Raw genomic sequence first — 14554 nt, forward strand, 5'->3', positions numbered from 1 at the left:
TTCTGTCTCTCCAAGTTTGTCATGTCAATAAAATGATCTGCGGCCCGGTGCTGGGCATCAGAATCCCACTCCTCTTGGTGCCACTCCTCACCTCACTGGCCCAAGCCATTTCACTCTTCATTGGTTTCAAAGGGAATGATTCCTGGTCTTGAGTGATTGTCATATACTGACAGGCTAAAGGATCTAAGAGTCTTTGGAAAATGTGCATCCAGTTCTGGATGCACAAGTCTGTCTTCAGGTTTTCATTCCATCTCAGTCTACAGACAGTGTCTCTGTGCTCTACAGACACTGGTGGTTTAAGGAGACAAAATGTCAAGACACAGTGGCCCTCCAGGAAACACATCTGAGAAGTCTAGGCTAGAATAAAGAACAATGAGAGGAAAATAGATTTAATTATATAAAATTGTAAATGGCACTGATAATAGCCAGAATAATGATTTCTTATAGAACATTAGACTGGAAGAATGGTTGTATCAACTGAAGTTTCAATCTTGATCTGCTGGTGCCCAAGCTCCTGTCATTTAATATAAACTCTGGCTGGTCTTGAGCAAGTGGAATTACTTAAGACTCGGCAGTAAAACAAAGACCTAGAATTGAAATTGCTACCATATTTTGGTTGGAGAATAGGAAATCCTTCTTGACACAGTGAACTGAGGGTCTCTGGAATGGATTTCCTAGAAAGATGGCCGAGGTCCTAACTGGGGTCCTTCGGGAAACAGATAGATTACAGTTTAAATTTACATAGCTCCTGATTATCAAACCTGAAAGATGGGCTGAGTGACCTCCTTTATTTTGCAACTTTTCTTATGTTTGCATTCTAAATTGACAGAGGGGTTGGTTGAGGTGGAGAAGCAGAACAGCTCTTAGAATCTCCTGCTCCTGTTTATGCTGTGTTCTTTGATCCCATCTGACTCAGACACTATGATTCACTTGATGATCAGAATGCCAGTTGATTTGCATATGGTGAGCCACTTAGTTTTAAGTGAAGGCACATTATTATGCTTCTTTGGAGGTCAGTTTGATATTTATTTAATCCAATATTCCCCAGAGACAATAAAAATTCTAATTTAAGTAAGGTGTGTTTCATGCACTAGACCATAAATGTGAGAGGTCAAGAGCTTATCATTTGTCTGTTGTTTGCTGTTACAGAAAGGGCAGTTTACAGTATGTTTCCTCCTGAGCACTGCTTGATTGCAAAGCAATACAGGAAATATGAGGAAATAGAACACCACCACTGAGACAACGTTGAATGTGCTTGCAGTTCTGTAAAGACTTAACTCCAAATCCATTGTGTGGTCATGTGAAGGCTTTCCTTTTAAATATTCTCCTATAAACTGGAAAGATAAATCATTCGCCAACAAAAACGAACTGAAATGCAATACTGTATATTGCCACTAGATAGCATGAGCCGGCCATAAAGCAGGAAAACATCAATAACACTGTGCTCTTCGGGCATGGCACTCATCTGGGGCTTTATTAAAGATACTTTCTTTACATAACATGTACAATAGCTTTATGCTCCAGGGCTGGAAGCTCTGTAAATTAGGGAGCTATGATTGATTGAATAAAGTATTATCAGTGAGCGATATATCAGATCTCAGCAGATTGTGTGCTGCCCAGAGCAGATGAGATCTCTGCAATTGCGTGACCTTGCAGGTGTGCAATTCCACAATGTCGCTCCCAGATTCAGAGCGGCTCAAGGACAGGCCAAAGCCTTCGTGTGCACCCATCTCTCTCTTGCTATGACAAGCCAGCAGCTCTGAAAAATATTGCAAAACCCCCCGATTTTTTTTTTACTTTAACAGGTAACTTTTATTAACACGATCAAGGAGAATTGATTAAATGTTCTGTCAAGCTTTGCCATTGGGCGGTGATCCTTGCAAGAGACAGATTGCAGTCCATTTACTGTATACTTCTCAAATTCATATGCCGGGTAGATAAGAAGAGGGCTTAAAGCCTAAGCACATTTGAACATGTAGACATTTTCAACAGATGTGTCAGGCGATTTGTAACTTGATCTAGCAGACAAAATTACTGTCTCATCACAAATGAAAAAAATAAATAAAGAAAGTGTCACACGCCAGATGCTGCTTTCCATTATAAAATCAAGTCGTGCGAAAAAGAGAATGTCAGAACCGCAGTGCAACAAGTTGTCCGTGCATCCTTTTCAGGAGCGCTGAACCCCCACGTCCTCTGCTAACTGACCTTCTACGGGTAGAGCTCATCCGCTGGCGACCGTGAAGAAGCTACAACCTACAGGCGCGGTATCCCAATTCAGACGCCACCAGAACTATGCTTTTCATCCTTTTTTAGTTGGCTTTATTTAAACAGGTTAGGGCCCACGGAGACATCAATTCCCTTTCACAGATGATACCTGTAGGCGGACAGCAAGCAGCCTCACATCTCGAAACAGCTGAGGAATGACATGAAACAACACAACGAAGCAAAATCTCATTCCTCCTTAACAAGACTAGCTCAGGGGTAGAATTACCTTGATCGTTCTCTTCCTCTGATGAGTGTGAATTATATTCAGAACAGGATTCATGGCTACCTGCGGGTATTACGCAGCAGGTAGCAGATACAGCCGAGTGATATTACAGTATTCTTGCGGTTTATTTTAAGTAACTATTCGGCACTTGATATTAACGTCTTTCGGACCACGTGTAAGTTAAGTTTTTTTCCTACGAGCTACACAAGGATTAATACCGTGTTCTTGCATTGGGCTTAAGTATTTTAATCACTATTTCACAAATAAATTCCTCATACCACTGTAATACCAATGCGCAAGCCCTTGGTTTTATTTACAGCACTGGGAGGGAAAATTAGGTTTTCCTCAAAACGAGTTAAACAGTAAGTGTAAGTGTAAACAGTAGCAACATAGCCTCCATCCTGAAAAGGAAATGTACAGTATTACAGGACCCTTTCAAATTTCTAGCTCACATATTATTAAAAACTTGACATGACCCAAATTAAGTTTATCATTAGTTCTATTATTAAAAAATATATTTTAAATTTAAATCATTTAAATCAACATAATACTGGCTTAAATAAAGATTTGAACTTCATATAGATTAGTAAATAACCCTCTTTTTTCACTGCAGACTGTATTCTTGCCTCAAAGAAGGAAGTGCAAGCCTATTGTTGTAGGCTAAAGATGTTTTCTTCAATGCAATAACTTACGCATTGCTTCAGTTTAATACAGCAGGGTGCAAGCTTAACATGATTGTCATTACACAGAGGATTGTGCGTTTAAAAGCTCCTCTGTCAGCTTTCCTTGGTCTTTTATTAAGCACAAGGTCTTGGCCATGTCATTCTGGCCCCTTGCCCAGTATAGTGCAGACCACACTGCACCGTGCCCACTCTGCCATCTTTCAGAACTGTGCTTTAAAATGTCACCCACCACAGCCATGGAGTACACAGTTTAAAATGAACAACACCTGGTTAGAAACTGTGGCACTGAACAGAACGAATTGTCAGCAGTAAGCTGTAACTAGTGAAATATTAAGAGCAGAAGTCTATTTTTAAGATAAAGAGAACACTAATACTAACTAAAACTGTTAATACTAACAATGTTATTAAATAATAACCAAGCAAAACATGTCTACACTAGGGAAAATGTAAGCATTAGAAAGGCTTTGTACTTGCACAGCAGAAAGATATAACTAGGCAGCTTGAATTTCTGAATTTATATTTAAATGCGTGCCTTAAATAGATAAGGAACACCTGGTCACTATCACTACATAATCTTAACAAACCCACAGTTGCATTTTATTTCATTAGAACAACTTGCAACTCCATCTGATTTCCCTGTCCTGTTTCCTATAAATCACAGATCTTAAAGCTCTAAATGTGTAGATGTGAACTTTGATGCAAAACATAATAAAACAAAGATCATGGGGACTATGTAAACTACTTTTAAAGCTGCAGCAGTTAAGGTTGTAGCCTCCTAATACATCATTGATGTTTCTTAAATTTCAGTTGCACTATGCCCAACATTGTGAAACTGCAAAAATGCAGTTGAGCAACTTCTGGGAAAGTCACAATTTCACATCCATTGTGTGAAAATATCGACATTCTTAATTTAATCTGACATACAATGTACAATAAAAATAACAAGTAGCATTTTTTCCATGACAAAGTTTTCAATTGAAAACATTTTTAAAATCCCCATAGAAGAATAAATAAATATCTGATTCCCTATGGACAGCATGGTGTCACAGTGGTTATCATTGCTGTCTTGCAGCCCTGGGGCCCTGGCTTTGATTCTGGATGTGGGGTGCTATCGGCGCAGGGTTTTTATGTGCGCCCCATGTTCCTGTAGTTTTTTTGCCAGATGCTCCGCTTTCCTCCCTATAGTTCAAAGACATACTGGTAGGGTTAACTGGATTTTTGGGACAATTGGTCCTGGTATGAAGGTGTTCATCTGTCTCTGTGTGCCTCGTGATGGACTGGCATCCCAGCCCAATTCTGTTAACGTATGTGTAAGCACATACGTTAACTGAGAAAAAGGTGTATTAACAATGACAACCCTATGGTACTCTCTGATTTTCTAAACCAGCACATTTACTAAAGCTGCTATGAGTAAAGTGCTTTGTTCACAGGCAGAACAGCAGCTTCCCACTTGGGATTTGATCTCCTGGCCTGGAGTCCACTACCCTAATTACCACAGCTCCACGATGTTGCCCTTCATTCACATTCCTGAGCTGAGATTTTATACTAAAAGAACTAACCCATTTTTTAAAATAAATATGACACTGGTTTCCCTCATGTTAATGACAGAAACCGCCCTGTTCATGTTTATGTCAGATCAAATTACAAGACAGGCTTTCATTATCTAAGGCTGCGGTTCCCGACCCTGGTCCTGGTGACCACACACCTGCTGGTTTTCATTCCAGCCCACCTTCATCAGGCCACTGAAGCCTGACTTGATCAAAGAAGCTGCTTTTCAATTTCAAATTTGCATTTTGTTTCTAGTCACAAGTTTGGGATTTTATTTCACTTACTAAATATAAAAGTTCTCATTTTAATATGTTTAGGAGCTGGGAGCAAACAGTTCAAAATATTATTTTTATTCTGAAGTCAATGAAGGGTTTGATTGTATAACTGAGGGCTTGGCTGGAACACAAGCCAACATGTGTGTGGGTCACCAAGACCAGAATAGGGAACCACTTATCTCAGGCTAAAGAAAACCTCATTTGGCTGCATGGGGCTGCATTCAGTTCCCAACAACTAAATAATCAGATTGACACTATTCTAGGACACTGCCTTTCTAAAGTGAGAAGGAGAGTCTCAGGGCCTCCTTCTGCCATTTCTTGTCCTCCTTGGCTGGAATACTTTGATTGCTTGCTGGGGATGAAATACTAAACCTAATCTTTAATTTGCAGGATTCTTGTGTGTAACTTGTTAACAAAAATAATGCAGCACAGTTACACTTTGTAGAAAAGGTCTGGCAAGTCGTGACTTGAAAATGTGGCCTGAAAGAAATCGCTCTGTAGCACAAATTAGGATTTAATAATGGTAGAAACAGCCCTCCAACATTTGCCCTCAGACTGGAAACAAAACTAGTTGCTTCACCGACAAGCCTTTTCAGAGGTTGATACAGTCACCTGGGTATAGACTGTTCTGACAACATCAGTCAAACCACAAGGAAGGTGGAAGAGGAACGTGCACAGACACCCATCTCACACAGGCCTTTTTATTGTTGCACAGTGCAGAAATACTGCAGCAGTTACAATCCAGTTAGAAAAGATTGGATTGTACGCAACCTCACGCTTTCAGTCATAGTTTCTATTTACTGGAGCAAAGAAAGAAAACACTCAAATTCTCATTTCTGAAAGTAAAACATTGAAAGGCAAGTGCCAAAGTTTGACCTCAGTGAATTAAATAAGTTGTACACTATTATTCCAACACAGCAGAGAATCCATTAGCTCTGTCTTCCTGCTGATCTTTACTTGGGGAGAAATAAAGATCAGCTTTAAATGGCACCAGCACCACAGGTTACAATTAAATAACTTACATAAGCTATTCTGGAGGTTAACATTTAGATGTTTTGTCAGCCAAAAAAGTAGAACATTTATCTTTCCTGTATTTGCATTTTACAGGGATGAGGTTGCATTACTTAAGTAAAAAGTATATACTGTAAAATGCATAGTTCTCAAAACAGGAAGAAGGAAGGCGAGGGATAACTAGAACCTAAATTCTTCTCTAGAATTTAAACAAACTGTTACTGCAGTGGATAAGTCCCCGTTGGCTGCTCTCAGATAAATAGAAATGGGAAGGATGTTGAATATAAGAATAAATATACTGCACGTGCCAACTGTGAGCCACTTTAATAAACTGCTGCAAAACTGGGCTGTGGGTATATTCCATCAGCTGCTGCTCGTCTGACATCCACTGCACCAGTGGCCTCAATTCTTACATCTGGCAGAAATGTTAAATATTAAGCAATTTTAATCTTTCACAGTTTTTTGTGTGAAAGACATGGCAATATATCATATAAATTATAAATGATCATCTTTGTAATCCATGGAGCTTCTATATATCATCATGAACTTATTAGCAACGTCAATTTTCATTTTATTGTGATGCAAGAGGTCATTATCATTTTTCTGAAAGGTGCAACACGTACAGTACGTCTTAGAACTGCCATACAACATCTCTTAATTGGGATTATGTGATGTAGAGCACATGGCTACGCAATTGACTTAATTTTTGAAAAGAGCCAGCTGTAGGAGGTTCTAGGTCAGTAGCCTGATTAATTTGAACTATTTATTCATTTTGATCGAGTTCACAAAAGCACAGACCCGAGATATTGACAAGGACAGTATATATTTATAAATAACTAGAACTGCCAAATATCCTTTAAAATATATACGTTAAAATATTTTTCAGCTCTTCATTGAAAATAATCCCAAATTTATATGAAACCCGTAAGCATTAATGTCACGCTTAATATACATAGATATGACTTATTTGTCTTTTTGGCTCTACTAGGAGCAGGACTGTTTGATAAACAGCACTCTCAAGCAAAGGTGACTGTCCAAGAAAACTGCAAATCCCTGTATTTATTTTGTCCTGTGGTATGCAGACTAGTTTGAATGATTCTCTTTTAACATTTGCATGAGCTATTACAAAAAAGCCCTGGCCATCTTCCATTTCCATGCCTGTGCTACCCTGTTTTGCACAAACACAATTCATCTTATGTTAAATGTATTGCCATTTAAGCAGAATATATGGAGTCAATATTGACTGATCATTGGTGCTGTGGCAGCTTCATAATATTAGCTGACATTGTAGTAAGCATGCATTACTTTATGACTGATAATTCCTCAGATCAAGAGCAAGTCTCTTCCAGTACTTCCTCTGCGTGTACTGCCTGAAGATGTGATAAGACTGTGGCATTCACAACAGTGTTCCATTCCTCTCATATCAATTGAACAACGAGGCTAATGTATAAAATATCTTCCTTTTTGCTTTGCATACACTGTAAAAATGAGTACAATTCAACATGTACCATTAGATATAACATGAATTTAGTTTATTTCTGCACTAAGTTTGATATCTGTGTGCTTTGGCAAACAAGTGTCAGCTGTCGGCTTTGTTTATTCAATCAACTCAATGCAAGAACCAAACCTAAAATTGCAGCACTTCAATAGAAAGCTCAGCAAGTAGAGATGAAGAATAACTCTTCTTTAATTAATCGCTCAGTACATAGTGGATTATCCTTTGGTCATTGAAGAAAGGAATGACTCTTCCTGTTTGTCAAGTTTCTCTCAATGTCTATGAGAAGTGAAAGGTCGTTACTTCCAGTAAAAGTCCCTATTTTATCTAACATGTTGCATGGCCTTAGTTGATAAATAATGAACCTTTCAAAATCTGAATTCCTTGAAACTATCAGGCTAGTCAACCCAACCACTGGATTCTCCAGCATTTAGAAACCAGCTGGGACCAGGGAGTTTCCCATAAATCTGGAAAATGATGCAAGTAATACGTAATGAATTAGCCACATGCTCTGTAATAGCAACGGTAGAGCTGCCTAAATTCTATATTTTGATTGCTTCTGAAAAATACTATACACTACTGTATATATTGTTTCAAAAGGCATGGCTTCAGACTAGAAGTTTCTTTCTGAGAATCATATAAGCATTTTATTCAATTCTTAACTTTGGTACTTATCTAGTTCCATTCCAACATCATTCTATTTTTGAAAGAATCAAAGCTAATTATCTGGGTTAACTTAATTTGCTATAAAATTGGCATATAATTCCAGCTAATAAGCAAGCTAGATATGATTCACATTATTAATGTCAACACATACACTGCTAAGGCATCGTGGTCAATCAGGACTTCAATATTAGCGGTGTATTTATGAACGATTTACTGAAAGTCTCCGAAAGTACTGTTATATCAGTTTTGACTGCTAATAATGCAGCTTGGTTTGGGTGAGCAGAAATAAGCTTGTCATTTATCAGTCTTCTATTCGTATTGATTAGACTCTTTCACAACAAATCAAGGTAAATTATCAGCAACACACATGAAGTGTTGCAGTCGCTAATCCATTGCATGTACCAATCAAATCTAATTGACTCATTGGGAGATGAGTCTTATCATTAATGTCACTTGTTCCCGTCTGCACATCCATAAAGCTAAAGGGCTACATTTCTATACAACAAAACTCAGCTCTACAAAGTAAAGATTCCAATGGAATTGTGCTTCTGCATGAAGACAGAAAGTAATTTAGTGAAAAGAGTTGAACAATGCAAAAACAATGCAATTAAAGTCTTAAACAATTAGGACTATCATACAGTAGTGTAGTTATCATTTTAGCATTATTTGCATTGCCATGTATAATTGACAATATACACCACTTTTATGAGCTGTTGGCTGTGAGGGGTACATACACCTCTCCAATACTGAGCAATACTGCAATACAGCAATACTGTTCACGTTTCACTGACAACACTGGTTATCTTAATTTTTGCACCTAAAATAACTGATGAATCCACTTTAAGCCGATTTACAACGCCATTATACGTCATGCACCGTGAAGAGTGCTTAGATCTCGCATAATTAGAAAACAAAACTCTTTTTAGACCATCTGAATGACTAACTGCATGCTGCACCTTTGAATCAGCAATTGATTTAGATTTTACACTATATCATCCATGTGATGTCATGCATACCACCATGTCCATATCATGCATAACTCTTCCCAAGATTTCCCTGCTCTCTAAATTAAATCTTTCTGATGGGAGCATGTGTTACGTAGCAGAAAGTTGACTACACGCTAACGTCTGTGAAAACCAAAAGCAGGTGATAGAAAAGCAGCCCCTGAATCCCTTTGTGACTCCAGATGGTCAGAAACGTGCGGTAATTTCCTAAGACACCACATGTTGACCAAAGTGAAACACAATCCCTTCTATTAAGGAATTGTACTCTGAGGTGCAGTACAAAGCCATGAACACATCAAAAATAAATGAAGCTCCAGTTACATACAACCCAAGCAATACCCTCACTCAACTGGTAATCATGATACGAGAGATTATTGAACAGTTCCTTGCGTTTTCATAATACTCACTATTACTATGAAAGACTCATCTAATATCTCTTATTCCCGATGTGATGTGTATTAGTGAGTAGGCTAAATTAACAAGAATCACTCTTCAGAATCTCTTAGCAGGAATGTTGAAAAGAGTATAAAACTATGGTGCTGGAATGAGGCAGACACAGATTCATCACCACTCCCTTCCCTCCTCCCCAAACTCTGGACTTTGCTTTTTACTAGTGCTACGACACTAAAATGGAATATGGAATCAGATAAAGGTTAATTCTGAGGCATCTGCATTAACAGGTCTCATGCTACTAATGCCAATACAGCCACAGAACTATACAGAGGCCAGGACTTCTGATATGGGTCATTTTCGTCATGTTTTCCACCTGTCTGTTAATCTCCCGTGCTTGCTCAGTCACAGCAGCCCTCTTAAATGTGTCTCATGCCTGGCTGGAGGACTCTACTATCAGAAGAGGCCTATTAGCAATGCACAGGGAAACATTTTGTAACACTCTGAAGGATCAGATAAGACATTATCCTGGGAAAATGATTAATTTATACAGGCTTGTAAAGTGGAGTCAGAAAAGGTGTTAAGCTGTGAACAGATCTATGGTGTGATGGAAGGGTGAGTCAGACTGGAACTGTCAGTAAAAGAGCTGCCAGTTCTTCAGCATGGCCCCTGTACACTGCAGACAAGGTGAAGGACATGCAGAAGCTAACTACCAGCCTGACCAGACCTATCACCATTGTCTGACAACTGCAGAGAAATAGCTCACATACAATAATCAAGCCCTAGTCATTTTTCCCCATAATATACAAGTTTTTTTTTCCCATCTAGGCACTTTTCCTTCTCCGTCTTTACCCACATTGTGCATTAAAAATAAGTTTTCCTTGAGGAAGGAATAGATTTAGATTAAATGCAGTTGAAACAAGGAATCAAAGTGATTATTTGCTCTTCCCATTAACTCTACCTTAGCCCACTGTGCTTTCATGCTGTCCACAACTCAAGTACATTTATGTAACTTATTATGTGCATAAGAACCCATGCCACAAATATTTAATTTGTGTGGAGGCGATGGTAGAAAACAAAAAACAATGATCTAGACTGGAGTCCCATGGTGATATGTAATCTAAATTAATACATGATTCATTCTGGACAAGATTCAAGAATATATAAAAGGAGGTAGTTGTCCCTGCACCTAGAAATGAGCTTGTCCCTTCCAACATGACTTTGATTGGGTTGAAGAGCAGAAGGACAGTGCTGCCTGCCAGGTATTACCTGACAATGAAGATGAATATTTGCCAAAACATTTGCTTTCCAGACCCCTATTCAACTAAACCACTGAAAAGATAAAAGACACCTGTCTTTGTTTACTTTACAAATAATGGGATCTTTGTGTATTGAGGTTGTGAAAGTCAACGTCCTTTCCAGCTTTTTTTTCATCCTTTTTTCACATCCTAAAACGTATTAGGTTGTTTTGCACTCCAGCACGCCTGGTTTCAATGATTTGCAACGGGCCTTCTGGTTTGTTTTAGCATTGCTGTAGCTAAATTAAACAGCACAGTTTAATTTCATCAGAAATCAGCTTTGTCAAAGCAGCAGCTGCAGTAGCAGAGCTCCTGTCCTCCCTCTGCTCAGCGGGTAGAGAGGGCCTGTACTTTCCACAAGCTGCCCAGCCCAAGCAGCAGGGACGCAAGGTGAAACCTGATAAGAGCTGGGTCTGCGAAGGAGGGCAGGGGTGATAAGAAAACTGGACAAAGAGCATTCAAGTGACATTACTAATTGCAAACTATGTCGTCTGGCAAGCTACAGCAGTGGGGGTTGGGATGCTTTGCCAAAGTATGCTAAGTCAACCATAAAACCTTAGCCTTGACAGACCTGAGAAACGCAAAGCAATCAGACACACTATGTCCTGTCCATTTTGCACAGGCTTACATGTTTTCCACACAAAAAATATATAATGCTCAGGCTGCAGTGCAGCGTTTATTTAGAGGCATGATCTCACTGCTGAGCAGCACAGGGGGCCTTGATCTGCTCTGTTTCAGACCTGGGCTGTTTCACCCCTCCTTAAGCGGCCTGGTGGTCCTGGAGTCCCCCAGGAGCACCATATTCATACCGGGGCGCAGCTCAGAGCTTCTGAGCAATCCGCCAGCTTCAGACTCTCATTAGCCTGGATTACAGGCTCTCACCATGGGTTTTTGTATGTAACTGCCATGGAAGCCTCTCAAAACCTCTTCCTTGCACCACTCCCAAGACATAAGGGCCCCAGGCTCTTCTTGCGCAGGTACTTTTCTGCTGGGTGTGTGCCGAACCATCCCATTCAAAAACTAGCTCCTCAACATGTTCTGAATCTGGCTCAAAACAAGGCGGTCCGTGGGCAGGGTTATTGATTTTCTTCATTACATTTGCGCATTAACATCGTGTTTCAGCGCTGTTTGAGAAAGACAAACGATCTGGGATGCAGGGAGTTGAAACAGAGTAAAATCACAACCTTGGGGCCCTGAAGGAGCTTTTAGTTTCTCTGTAGGCAGAAGATGTATTCAGGCAAAGATGGAATATTCTATTGGCAAGTTGAGGACAGATTGGATATTTATAGGAACTAATCTGTCCAAACATATTTAAATAAGTGAATAAATACTGAAGACAACTTATAATAAATCACTAGCTTCACATGAAATGAAAGGGGAAAAAAAGAAATGCTTCTGCTTGAATTTACTTTCTGTTTTTAAGCGCAGCCAGTTATGATTCACCGTTTCCTCTAGTTACAGATTTGTGTGCTGATGGGTCTCCACCTAAACCAGGCTTTTCTATTCTTGGGGATGTGCTAGGAGATGATGGCTTTTATAAAAATGCCAGCCTGATCTCCTTGAGAAGTATGTTTCAACACACGTAAAAATGATTAAGGCACTGTGACACAAACTGCACGTAGATGCTATTACACTTCAGTCCCAAATCCTTAACACACCAATACCCAGTCATTGTTCCCTCTGCCCATTTCCTTTCTGAGCCACTCGCAACAGGTGGTAGGTAGAAAATAAAAGGAGCACTGAAGCATAACAAAAACCTGCGCGGCTATCAAATATACACCATCAGCACCAATTAATCTTGGGATTCCAACTCAGATGATTTCCATTTCAATGTTCTTCAGTGCAGATCTTAAATTAATTTTTGTTGTATTTCTTTACCTGTCCACATGTGTGGTATACGTCAGACCCAAGAGAAATATGAAGAAAAGACATGATGGTTTGACCAAAAGTAATTGTAATTTTCAGGATTAAGTAGATTCCTGTTGGACCATCCAACAGGACACCTGGAGGAGTTCCTAAAAGTAGTACATAAAACGGGAGAGAGCTCACTAGTATACAGTACTGACACTTCTTACTTAAAAAAAAAATTATATTGGTATAAAGTCACATTCTGTTCCTTCCCTACATAATAAGTAGGCTTTAGCATGACACTTGCACTTTCAAATGGATTTCAAGAGCTGTACAAATCTTGAAGAATTCCTAACCACATTAACTCGCACAGTGGACAACTATGTGGGTTCTGATGATGTAGGTCTATACTAAATAATAAGCCTATCCTTTTGTTGCTTGCTATTTATTGTCTGAAGCTATCAGAGCTGAGCCTTCACCCAGGTCATGTGACCTTTGTTCTTAAAGTAGAGAAGAACTTGAATTGCAGGACGCAATCTCCACATCTGACATGGCCAGTGTATGAGCCAGCCATTGTAACTGTGGTGTCTTTTGTTCTTTCAGAAGAATGGGGTGTGTGGTATTGTACATGTGATGCAGTAACTGCTAACATGATTGTGCAGGTCACAGACTATGTCCGGGAATAAAGAGAAAAGGGAAAACTGTTTCAGCTCATCTCACACTATACCACAGAAGGAGGACAGGGAATTTCGACTGGAAAATACTTAGTTTCTCATTAGTCACATATCTTTAAGATTGTGGTTTCTAATTTTGTATATTCATACTCCGTGAAAATACAGCTTACAAAACCGATATGAATAGTGTAACCTAAAAATGTAGTACTGTCGTGTTGAGCCCCTGCTACAGTAGCTACTTTTTCATGAATGTTTTAAAGTATGTTTTAAATATTGAAAAAAGGAATTGGGAAATAAGGAATTGGGAAATATTTTGTAACTCAATGAAAACTTGCAATCATTCTATCTAAATGTCAAACTGTTAACTAGAGAAGGATGCATTTGCCTTTTTGTGTGATGCAAAACAAACCAGTCCAGCCACAAAAACATGTTTTCACCACAAACAGTACAGCACTGGCAGGTCCCAGCAGTATCCACAGGTGTGCCACACCAGGTGTGCTGTTTGGTGTGTTGGTGTCGCCCTCACGGTGGAGGAAGGGAGGCGATGGGAGATGGGAGTCTCGTGAGGAGGGCAGCACACCCCACCGAGTGTTTATTCCAAAAACAAGCACAGAAGGCTCTTAAGGATCCTCCCAATGAAACAATTTTCCAATTACGAGAAATGAGGTACAGGCATACACCTTGATTGTAGATGTCTGGCTTAAATTAACTGTCTTGAAATATAGATAAAATGTTTTTTTAGAGGGTGCGACACATGACAGTATTTTGTTGTGCTCTGGGTGATCACATCTGGTCTTTATAAGCTGTGTGTGAACCTACAGGAGGCCTACATTATTGTCGCACAAATGGGCTAGATTCAGTTTTATTAACATACATGGAACACAAAAAAAAACCCTCCAGGAATACACTGTAAATTGCATTTGCAGAAACATGCGCCTTTGTTAAAGCCACAATCATTCTGAGGAATGAATGAGCACTATATGGGCACACCAATGGATTAATGAATGGGCACTATATGGGCACACCAATGGATTAATGAATGGGCACTATCGCTCGCACTCCACCATGCTTCCACAACGCCATAATCACTCTTTGTATTCTTCGCACTGCCTCCGGGCCGTTCATGTGCAGTCTGGCGCTAGAGTGCATGTCCAAGGGAGTGACGCATTGCAGG

Source organism: Lepisosteus oculatus, chromosome 17 (genome assembly GCF_040954835.1).
Source record: "Lepisosteus oculatus isolate fLepOcu1 chromosome 17, fLepOcu1.hap2, whole genome shotgun sequence".
Taxonomy (NCBI): Eukaryota; Metazoa; Chordata; class Actinopteri; order Semionotiformes; family Lepisosteidae; genus Lepisosteus; species Lepisosteus oculatus.